Source organism: Ambystoma mexicanum, chromosome 2p (genome assembly GCF_040938575.1).
Source record: "Ambystoma mexicanum isolate Mex_15411 chromosome 2p, UKY_AmexF1_1, whole genome shotgun sequence".
NCBI classification, from domain to species: domain Eukaryota; kingdom Metazoa; phylum Chordata; class Amphibia; order Caudata; family Ambystomatidae; genus Ambystoma; species Ambystoma mexicanum.
In genome coordinates this window covers 883,953,857-883,966,351 of record NC_090923.1, presented here as the reverse complement: position 1 = coordinate 883,966,351, position 12,495 = coordinate 883,953,857, and positions in this window count along the sequence as shown.

Here is a 12,495-nt window from a genome sequence, read left to right as displayed (position 1 = left end):
AGGAAAAAGACACCTACCCTTGGGATGAGTGATGAATGCTTTGAACCTAACTGTTTCCCCCCTTGGGGTCAGATGGGTGGTGCAGAAGAGAGGATGGGACCACGGGATCTGAAGGGAGAGGAGTGGGTCTGGATAGAAGGCAAGCAGTACTTGATACAGTTCCAGGAGTCTGGACCAATATAGCTGAAGGTTTACCATACGCCAAGTCCAAAGGTTAATCCATAAGCAATCCAAGAATCAGTCCAAAGTCCAGGTAAACAGGGTATACAGTCCAGTAAAAATCCAGGCGTCAAAATCGAGGGCAATCCAGAAGAGAAAACAAAGTCCAAAATCCAAGAGGTCGAAAACCATGAAGTTCAGAATGCAGAAATCGCTAAACGCCGTAAGATCAGCTGAGAAGCAATGTGTGTAAAGGCCAATCCCCTTTTATTGCAGTCTTCCTGGTTTGTTGGCCAATCGTGGACGATTTCCTGGTCACGTGATCATTCCCTTGATCACGTGACCAACTGCTTCCTGGAGGCGTTCGCTCGTGTCACATGACCCTCCTTCGTGACATGCCGTGCCGAGCGGAGGACCGCAGCATGGAATGGCACTCCCCTCCGCGCCTGCAATCTCCAAGGCAATCCCCAATGCAGGTGCGGAAAGCAGCGCCAGGGATGCCTCGGAGCACAGTGTCCCCCCAAAGGTCGAGCGGAGGTGGCTGTGGGAAGGGTCGACATTTCGCTCCGCCGCCTGCACACCACGCGATCGTGATCGGGTGAGTCTGAGGGCGTGACAGCTCCCTCATAGTCGATCTTCACCGCCGTGAGTGTAGAATACAAAATTTCTATGAACTCTTGAAGGTTTGTGCTGGCTGGGTTCCAATAGATATTAACAAGCACCAAAGTGGCACGGGGGACATCCAGTTCTATCTCTACTTTACAGGCTTGTATGCCCGCCGCATTATTGCACAGGGGTACAATTTCTTTGATACTAGAGTTTTTGAGTACTATTAATAGTCCTCCTGCCGGTCTCCCTTTCAGCTTTTGCGAGGCCCCGAGATTTAAGACTGTAAAACCCTCTATCTCAATAGGGTTAACAAGCCAGGTCTCCTGGAATAGCAGATGTCATTATGTTCCAGTAGATCCTTTTTTAGCTTCTTTTTTTTCAAGAAGCTGGGACCTCTCCTGTTCCAGGAGACTAGTATTAGACCCTTTTGTCTAAAGACTATTTTGCTCCTCGCCAAGTTTGAAAAAGATTTGGGAGATGATCTCGGGGAGTTTTGTTATAAGATTCTCATTTAGCTTAAACCCGGATGCCGTACTCCTTGATAGCTCTCTTGATGTTCCGGCAGCTCCTACAAAGTTGACTGCATCCTCTGACCCCTTTCGTTTTGTATTAGGGTAGTTTCCGAGCCTGCCTTCCTCTTCTGATTCATATACCAGCAGGCCTGCTTTAGCCAACTTACTTTTGTTGTTGAAAAGAGCCTATTGGGCTCTTCTTGAGTTTAGACCGATCTCCACATAAAATGTATCATCAATTGCTGGAAATTTGACGTACTCTATGTCTTCTGAGGCAAAGAGAAACAGATTATGGTTTTTCTTAATTTCCGACAATAAGACTGATCTGCAGAGTGATTTGTTCTTATTATGTCTCTACAGTCTGATCCAAGCCTTTGGGATTGAAAAGTTGTCTGTCTCTGGTTCCACTTTTCTTGCAGCTATGTTATGATGGATTCCATCTAGCTCCTCTCTTTCTCCGCTCTTGGGAAATGGCTCGAGATTTCTAGGTTTCCCCGAGCCATTCCGACAATCAGCTTCACTTGGCATAGGCCTTGGTAATACCTCATCTTGAGTATGTGGGTGAAAAGGGACAGTGGAAGGTATTGAGAATGCTGGATTTGACACTGGTTTTAAGAAGATTGGAGCCAATTTAACTTTGATGTTTGGAGTTTCTTGTGGGGTCTCCAAGCTGGTCTTGACTTTTTTCTCCTTTTGTATCTTGTTTTTTAAAAATATTGGGGCTATCTTGATGTTTGTTTGGTCCAATTTTTGATTTTGATTGTTTGAAGCTGCGATGTTACGCTCACCTGGCTCCCACAGGGGCGTCGGTCGGAACCGGACAGCTGCGGTCGCCACCCACGTGATGCGTAGTGCAGCGATGACTGACTGGATCTGCCCTCCTAATCTTGTCTGCTTAACCCGTAGAAATATTCTCCTGCAAGGGGAGAGATGGATTCAGCCACTTGTGGATTCAAGTGATGGCACCCCATAGTCCTCCCCAACTAATCACCTCCAAAATGCCCTCACAGCAATCTCACCTTATATTCTTGAAAGCTGAGCTCTCACTCTCCATCCTGCGTGGATTTGCAGGGGCGTGTCGATTCCAGTTACTTCACTGGTTTGAAGGCTCGGGAGAGTTCCGGAGAGTATTGACTCTGAGGTTCCTGGTGAGGACCAGTAAGTATTAAATTCATAGAGTTCAATATGTTCGATGTTCACTCTTGTTCCCCCCTTCCTTTCTTGTCTTGCAGCTGGCTCGTGAAAAGATGCTCTTGTGGCAGCTGGTGGCGCTCAGGTAAGAGTCTGTATTACCCGGCGCTGTCTGGTAAATGTTGCACGAGGAAAACATGTTGTTTTGTCTCTCTTTACAGATGCGGCACGTGAAAATATGGAGAGTCACAAAAGGATGCCTCCGGTGGTAAATCAGGTAAGTCTATGGTGGTAAGAATTATATTTGTTGGTTCCCTCGGCTCACCTTGCGGTTTTCTTTTGTCTCCTAGGTGCCGAAGTTCGGCGAAGAAATGATGGAGGCAGCGCCGACCCGAAGGATGCTGTGAAGACTGGTTAGTATGGCGCGGCGCTGCATCTGGAGGTGCGGCACGTGCAGAAATGATGTTCTTTACAGGTCCGGAGACAAGATGGATCCAGAATCAGGTGTGGAATAGAAATAAGTTTGTTTTCTAACCTTGTCCCTTTCTTTCCTCTTTGTTTTAGGAGCTCCGGATTCGAGGCGGGCGTGGCAGAAGACTGGATGCAGGCTGCAGGCACGGTGAGTGTTACGCTGCTGGATGCAGAATAACGCGAAGCGTGTGTTGCTGGTTGGGTGTGGTTTAAATAGCCTCAAAAGCAGTCCCAGGTAAGAAGTCCCTAGAACCACCTCCGAGTAAAAATAAGTCCCTGTAGAAAAATAGTCCCTTTCAGGCTTCATGTTGGATTGGAGTCATTTGCAGCATGGTCTGCCTGAGTGAAGTAATGACTATGAGCCTGGTGCCTTAGGCGCCAGGACTGATCCCTACTATGAGCCTGGCGCCTAAGGCGCCAGGACTGAACCCAGATAGCCCCTAGCCGGGGCTGCTGAGGTTTTATTAAATGTCTAGATGCCTACTCCCGGGGCTGATGGGCTTGGTCTGGATGCCTGGGGGTAGGCATCATGACAGCACTCCCCCCCAAGGCCCCTCCTAAAGTTGTTCTTCCCCTGGGCCCTGGTTTGTCTGGGAAGTTCCGATGGAATCTTTTCACCAACCGAGGTGCATGGACGTGGTCACTAGGTTCCCATGACCTTTCTTGTGGTCCGTAGCCTTTCCAATCGATTAAATAAAAAAGTTTTGATTTAACCATCTTGGAGTCCAGGATATTTTTTACCTCGAATTCAGGTTCTCCATCTATCAAGATGGGGTCGGATGGTTTGGTTAATCTTGTTCCTGGTTGAACTGGTTTTAAAAGTGAAACATGAAAGACAGGATGAATGCGCATATTAGAGGGTAATTCCAATTTGACGGCTACCGGGTTGATAATGGCCTTAATAGTGTAAGGTCCCAAATATCTAGGGTTAAAAGTCTGAGTTCCTTCAGAGGTATGTGGTTTGTAGCCAGCCAAACTTGATCCCCAATCTGGTATTGTGGAGTTTCACTTCTATCTTGATCAGCATTTTTCTTATATTTCTCTTTTGCTTGTTTCAAATGTTCTGTTGCCTCTTTAAAGGCTTGTGTAATAGTGGAATGCAAATGACTAACTGCAGGCATTTCTAAATGCTGAGGCAAATCTAGTTCTGAGGTTCAAGGGTGATGTCCATATATGGTATAAAAGGGGCTTTGTCCGGTTCCTGAATGTACAGAGTTATTGTATGCATACTCGGAAATTTCATAAAATATCTTTCCAATTACTTTCGGTCTGGTGTAGCATGCAACGTAGGTACTGTTCAAGGGTCTGGTTGGTCCTCTCCGTCTGACCATCGGTCTGGGGATGGTGACTGGTTGATAACCTCACGTCGATTTGCGCCAGTTGACAACATTTCTTCCAAAAATGTGAAATGAATTGACTACCTCGGTCAGAGACCAATACGGAAGGAAATCCGTGTATTCGAACAATGTTTTCGAGGAACTCCTTAGCCAGAATTGAAGCAGAAGGTAATCCCTTTAGAGGAATAAAGTGGGCCATCTTGGAAAAAAGATCCACAATAACTAGAATGGTGTTAAATCCATTACATGGAGGTAGATCTGTAATAAAGTCTAACGATAAGGTGTGCCATGGTGTAGGTGGAATATCCAAAGGTTGTAAGAGGCCAGCTGGTTTTTTCTTCTGACTTTTGTTTTGGGCGCAAATGCCACAAGACATTACAAATTACTTTACGTCTTTTCGCCAGGTGGGCCACCAGAATTGTCTCTTAATTTTAGCTTCAGTTTTTGCGATACCTGGGTGTCCTTCCATCAGGGTATCATGATAATTGGAGATGACTAGTTCTTGTAGTTCCTTGTGTGGTAGAAATAGTCGCCCTTGATAATAAGGTAGGTCATTGATGACTGAGTAGTCCAGACCTTTCTTCACCCAGTTCTGCAGGGCTGTTAGATAGAAGAGTTGTTGGATCTTTACTTGAATATCCTCTAGTGTCTGTAGAGTGGTTATGCCAAGAATTCTTTGTTCTGAAATTATAGGCACCGGTTCCGGGTTCGCATATGCTTTTCCCATCCCTATTCGGGATAAGGCATCTGTCTTGCCATTTTTACAACCTGGTCGATAAGTGATCACGAAAATCGAACTCGGCAAATAACAATGCCCATCGAAGTTGACGCGACGATTGGGCCTTGGCTGTTTTTAAATACTGCAAGTTCTGGTGATCAGTGATTACCGTAATGGTATGCCTGGCACAGAGAAGATAATGCCGCCAAGCCTTGAAGGCGGATTTGATGGCTAATAATTCTTTATCGGTAACCGCATAGTTTAACTCGGGTGCCGAGAATTTTCTGGACCAAAATGCTACTGGGTGAAGTTGACTGGTTTCAGGATCCTTCTGGGACAGGACAGCTCCCATGGCTAAACTGGATGCATCAGTTTCAACTATTTATGGACGTTCGGGCGTGGATGCTTTAAGACAGGTGAAGACGTGAATTTCGCTTTCAGCTCTTGGAAGGCCTTTTTAGCTTCTTCGGTCCACAAGAAGCGTTTGTTTTTTCGCAAAAGTGCTGTGATAGGGTGTACAACATGTGAGAAATCCGGAATGAATCTGCGGTAGAAATTAGCAAATCCGAGCATGCTTTGTACCCCTTTAACTGAACTGGGTGATGGCCACTTGAGGATTGCGTCCACCTTTCGAAAGTCCATTCAGACGCCTTTTGGAGTCAGGATACATCCAAGGAATTCAACTTCCGTAGCATGAAAAACACATTTTTCCAATTTTGCATATAACTTGTGCTGGCGTAGTTTCTCAAGGACTGCACGAACGTGCTTCACATGGTCTGATTCTGAAGAGGAGTACACTAGAATATCGTCTATGTATACAACAACACAGACATCAATAAGTTCATGAAGGACATTGTTCATAAAATACTGGAAGGCTGCTGGCGCATTGCACAACCAGAAGGGCATCACCTGGTATTCGAATAACCCATACTTAGTGCGAAAAGCAGTCTTCCATTTGTCGCCTTTCTTTACACGTACCGGATGATATGCCCCTCGGAGATCTAATTTAGTGTAGATGCAAGCGTCCTTTACTTGGTCTAGTAATTCGGGGATCAGAGGCAATGGGTATCGGTTCTTAACCGTGATCTGATTTAATGCGCGGTAGTCTATGCACATTCTGAGGTCACCTTCCTTTTTAGGCACGAAGAACAAAGCTGAAGATGCAGGGGACTTGGATGGACGAATGAAGCCATTAGCAAGGTATTGGTCCAAGTATTGCCGTAGGTGAAGGTTTTCGGGTTCCGTAAGGGCATAGATCCTACTACATGGAGGTTGTGCACCGGGTATGAGATCGATTTGACAATCGTATGATCTGTGAGGTTGTAGGGTGTTTGCCTGTTCCTTTTGGAAAACATCCTGGAATTCTTGATATTCCTGAGGTAACTGCACGACTGGAGTAGCGACTATGGCCAGGCCTTGGTTCAAGGGTTTTTTTGGGTAACAAGTATGTGCACAATACGGGAAGGTTATTCTCTTCTCTCGCCAATCAATACAAGGATTATGTGTTTCCAACCAAGGTATCCCCAGTTTTATTTGGAACTGCAGGGATTTGATTAAATCAAACACAATAGTCTCTCGATGCCCATCCTGACCCAATAGTGTCATCTCTGCGGTGGAATGAGTTACAGGCCCAGAGGCAATTTCAGTTCCATCGACTGTGGTGTTGACATCCAAAGTGGTCTTTTTGCAGAAAGATAGATTCATCCTAGAAGCCAACTCGTGGTCCACATAGTTTCCTATGGCCCCGCTATCAATGTATGCACTCACTGCATGCATACGTGATGGCTGCCTTGGATCTATAAGGACCGTTGGTCCTTATAGATCCAAGGCAGCAACTCTGCCTACTTTTTTAGATGTTTTTATAGGGCAATCCCGTAGAAAATGTCCTGTGGCCCCACAGTACAGACACAATTGCATCTGCCGTCTTCTTTCTCTTTCCTTTTGAGCTAAGGGTGACTTGACCCCCCGATCTGCATCGGTTCTGATACATCTGTTCCTTTGAGGGTAACATTGGGTTTAACCAATACCCGATTCTCGAACTTAGCTCGATCAGCCTTTCTATTCTGAAGTCGGTGGTCTAACTGGACCACTAAGTCTATATATTCTGCACAATCCTGAGGTGGGTTCACAACTTGGGCCAAAACGTCTTTGTGTTCTCCCCGAAGTCCACGATGAAAGTTTGTTATCCAGGGCCTGTCCCTGTGAATGTCTGGCAAATAGTCTTTCCATGCTCAATTGAAAACCTTGAAAATCCCGAAGAAGAGGGTCATCCTGGTTAACTAATGGAATTGACCAATCTGCTGCGCTGCCACTAAGATATGATAGTACAAAGGCTACTTTGGTTTGGTCGTTCGGAAAAGCTCCAGGTCTGCATAAAAAGTGCAAGCGGCATTGGTTCATAAACACGGCAAACTTTTTTGGGTCCCCAGCAAAACGTTTGGGTGGAGCTAAAGGAATGCTCCCTGGTAGAACCACTTGCACAGGATTGCTCGATGAAACAGGAGTTGGATTCCCCCCGAGTCCAGGTAATAGTGTTTGCCCAGCTTGGTTTTGCAGTTATTGTCTAGCAAGATCATCAGTGTGCTCCTTTGACACAATCAGTTCTCTCCTGAGGGCATTAGTCTCTTGGCGCGCGGAGTACACTTCTGCCCTAAGTTAGTTGGTCGGTTTCTGAGGTTTCCATAACGCCCGGGTGGGGATTTGTAGATAGGCTTCGCGTTCTGTTACGCTCACCTGGCTCCCACAGGGGCGTCGGTCGGACCCGGACAGCTGCGGTCTCCACCCACGTGATGCGTAGTGCAGTGATGACTGACTGGATCTGCCCTCCTAATCTTGTCTGCTTAACCCGTAGAAATATTCTCCTGCAAGTGGAGAGATGGATTTAGCCACTTGTGGATTCAAGTGATGGCACCCCCATAGTCCTCCCCAACTAATCACCTCCGAAATGCCCTCACAGCAATCTCACCTTGTATTCTTGAAAGATGAGTTCTCCATCCTGCGTGGATTTGCAGGGGCGTGTCGATTCCAGTTACTTCACTGGTTTGAAGGCTCGGGAGAGTTCCGGAGAGTATTGACTCTGAGGTTCCTGGTGAGGACCAGTAAGTATTAAGTTCATAGAGTTCAATATGTCCGATGTTCACTCTTGTTCCCCCCTTCCTTTCTTGTCTTGCAGCTGGCTCGTGAATAGATGCTCTTGTGGCAGCTGGTGGCGCTCAGGTAAGAGTCTGTATTACCCGGCGCTGTCCGGTAAATGTTGCACGAGGAAAACGTCTTGTTTTGTCTCTCTTTACAGATGCGGCACGTGAAAATATGGAGAGTCACAAAAGGATGCCTCCGGTGGTAAGTCAGGTAAGTCTATGGTGGTAAGAATTCTATTTGTTGGTTCCCTCGGCTCACCTTGCGGTTTTCTTTTGTCTCCTAGGTGCCGAAGTTCGGCGAAGAAATGATGGCGGCAGCGCCGACCCGAAGGATGCTGTGAAGACTGGTGAGTATGGCGCGGCGCTGCAGCTGGAGCTGCGGCGCGTGCAGAAATGATGTTCTTTACAGTTCCGGAGACAAGATGGATCCAGAATCAGGTGTGGAATAGAAATAAGTTAGTTTTCTAACCTTGTCCCTTTCTTTCTTCTTTGTTTTAGGAGCTCCGGATTCGAGGCGGGCGTGGCAGTAGACTGGATGCAGGCTGCAGGCACGGTGAGTGTTACGCTGCTGGATGCAGAATAACGCGAAGCGTGTGTTGCTGGTCGGGTGTGGTTTAAATAGCCTCAAAAGTAGTCCCAGGTAGGAAGTCCCTAGAACCACACCCGAGTAAAAAATAGTCCCTGTAGAAAAATAGTCCCTTTCAGGCTTCATGTTGGATTGGAGTCATTTGCAGCATGGTCTGCCTGAGGTAAGTAATGACTATGAACCTGGCGCCTTAGGCGCCAGGACTGATTCCTACTATGAGCCTGGCTCTTAAAGCGCCAGGACTGAACCCAGATAGCCCCTAGCCGGGGCTGCTGAGGTTTTATTAACTGTCTAGATGTCTGCTCCCAGGGCTGATAGGCTTGGTCCGGATGCCTGGGGGTAGGCATCATGACATGCGATCAGGAAAATTGTAGGTTCAGTTTGCATACCAGTGTTTGAGGTTTGCACCTTAGGGCCATTTGGGCCTTCATTACATCTTGCAGGAGCCCCTTTTCCCATTTTTCCCAGAAACATATTTGCTGATGATAGGTTTAGTAGAGTTTGAGCTCTGAAATGATTCTGTGGCTGAGGATGCGGCAGCAGTGATTTCAGATAATTTCTCACCAGATGGTATTGCCAAATTTTTCAGGAATAGATTTTTTTTTTTTTTTTAGGCTACATTTTTCTGGTTCTTTGGTTTTTTCAGAGTTTTTTTCCAGCTGCGAGTGTGAAATGATGTCCTTAGCACTGCCCCCTTTTTTCCGCTTTTGCCGCATTCTTCTCTGGGAAGCCCCCAGACTGTGGTTTGCTTCACCAATCGAACAGTCATGACAGCTTTCGGCATTTGCTTTCAGTGGGCTCTCGAAAATCTCTTCTATTTCTTCAATGTCTACATTTGCCAGTTTTCTGAATTCCTCTAAGACTGAATCTGACAACGGGGTATCATCAAAACAATCAATAGGACCCTCTTCACTTGGAATCTGACTCTGGATTTTAAGATTTTGAATTTCCAAGGGAAGATTTTTTAAAAGCTCATGTGTTGCAACATTACCCTTTGCCTCCTCCTTTAATAAAATGTGGATTTGGGCAATGTCCAACCCTTGCTTAATTCCCTCTATTTGTGATTCTTTTAGGGTCGGAATCAGAATAGTATTCATGTTGTTATTCAGCTCTGTCATTGCTGATTCATTTTTTGAAACTTCATTAGAAAGTTCCAGCAGAAGACCTGCTTTAGTTTGTACTTCTGTTTTTAGGAGTTCAAACACTGAGACCAAAGAGTTAAGAACAAAACTCAAAGCTGCCAGTGTACTTTCACTAGCTGAAGAGGGTCCGTCTAAAGAGGTGTATATGGGCCCTTCTTGTTGGTCCTGAGATGTGGGCGATCTTGCGCTTTTTTCTGGAATGATGTCGGATGGCAACAGGATGATCTGGGGACATTCTGTAGAAGAGGTTCTTTCATCGTCCTCTTGATTGTGATCAGAAAGCTGCCAAGTAATATCAGTTAAATCAGCTAGATCATTGCGCTCTTATTCCTTTTTCTGAGAAAATGGTCATTGATTCTGCTCTGGATCTTTTTTGTCGTTAATGTGTATACCAACCCTCGTTTCCATCCCTTTTGAATGAGGAGTGAGGGAGCGATTCCCTCTGTTATTTGCTGTCTGTCTGAATGGATGAGGGCGTGAGTAATCATCGGGGCTGGCAGAGATGGAAATGGAGCAGGAGTATTAGATGCTAATAGCCCTGCCTCACCCCCTCCGCCCAGATATGAACCGTCCTGGTCAGCCATGTCTTCCATAAGGGGAGAGCTCTGCAGTCTCATTTAAGACCTAATAAGCAGAGTATAAATAGATCGATTAGGTAGTAATAGCACATAAATGAGTTGATTTGGGTTATGGGCAGCGTAAATACAATGAGGTGTGATCGGCTGCAACAAAGATGACGACGAAGATCTGGGAGGTGGAGACGGGAGGTCTCCCAACCTGCTGTCGTCATCCGTGCCACGTTGGTACTTGCGCCATGGGAGGGGCCGCCGGTGCAAAAGGCATCCTCGTCTGGATCTTCAAGACCACATTATGCAAAACTGAGAGAATGTCTGCCGAGATATCACCAGGTGTCCGCTGAGGCGGCTGCGGTGACGGAGGGGATACCGGAGACTAAGGCGCAGGCTGGTCGCCAAGGCCCCCACCGTCCTTGTTCCTCGTCGGTCTCGTCGTCGCCCTCATCAGAATCCTTGCCGTAGGGTCTGCTCCCCCTTGGCCTTCTCAGGCGTCCAGTCTTGGGCTTCTCCTTGAGCTTGTCCGGATGGTCTGACTTCCTCTTTGACGAAGATCCCGAGTGTTTTCTGGTGACCGAAGCCGCTGGGGACGCTGTACTCGCCCTGACCACCGAGGAGCCTGTTGCAACCGCACCCTCGGTGACAGTGGACTTGCGGTGCTTGGATTTTTATTGGGCCCCCGTGGGAGGAGCGCCCTCAAAGGTCTTGGAAGACCGCTCGGTTTTCTTGGTAGCAGAGGAGGCATTCTGCTGGGACCCACCCAAGGCAGTGGCAATGGCCTGTAGCCACTCCTTGAGCTGTCAATGCCGATCCATCAGCATGCGGGACACCATCTGCTGACAAAACGCACAGTGCTCCTCCATGTGCATTGGGTCCGGGTACAGGCAGTAGAGGCACTTGGAATGCCTGTCGTCCGAGAAGACATTCCGCAAGCTGCAGACAGAACAAATCTTGAAAAGGGGAGCCGAAATCTTCTTTTCCACCGACATGTCAACACGGCTTAGGCCTTGATGAAACTTCTGGAATCCTCCACGAAGAAACTCAATGAAAATTCGCCCTTGAGGGGTGCTGAAGAATCCGAAAAACGGGTCCTTGTTAACCGGAAGGATGATCAATGGAGCACATGGCTCGATTGACTAAAAAAATAGAGTAAAACTCTTTCAAAAAGTGAAAAACACAGTAAAAGCTCGAGAGCTAAGCATGAGGACTCGCAACACTTGAACGTGTGGTAAAAATCTGAAGATGGCTGCCAGAGGAGGGGCTTAGGTGGAGGGCAGTCATTGGCTGGGGCAGTATGACCCAGAGACCAGTGATTGGTTGTTAGGAGAAAGACAGTTCAGAAATGAAACTGAAACAAATTATTTCTTTACTGAGGATTCCCAGCCTGACGACAGGGAATATTCATGAGCATGTGAATCCATGCCAGACCCCATGCTGCAGGACTAATCAAATACAATAATTCAAATTAGATCAGCATACATATCAACAGATAAACAAATTCTCACAAAGCTTTAAAGTGAAAGCTTTTCGATAACATGTTCAAAATAACTATATAACAATTAACAGACCATAGTCGGACATGTTCATCACGGTCAACATTGAAAAATTAAACATTCAAAAAATGTGACCTTCAAAAAAGAATATAATAAAATAATCAGAAAGGTGTTAAAAACATTTACAAATGAAAAGTTCATAAAATGTCCACAAATTGTTTCAAGGAACTAGTTACATATTGTCCCTTAAAATGTATGAATCATGTGAGATTTGGAACTCAAAACTGAATTCACTCCTTATTAAACCTAACAACATTGGCAGAAAATGGACAAGTGTCCTGTCATATGTCCACTTTTCTGATATTCCCAACGCATTTCGGATGAAATAAGCCATCCTTTTTCCAAGAGCCACAGAAATGTTGCTGTCAGACTCCGCTGTATAATACAATGAATCCATATAATAAATCAAAAATAAATTCAATTAGCTCAACTATAGTCTAGCATCAATTCCTCTATTACCCAAATTAAAATTAAACATACTGACTTTGCCAGAAATCGTAACACTCTTGGCAAAACCTATAACCGGTTCAAACCGAAACTCAGAAAGAGACAAAACAAAAGTGACGTC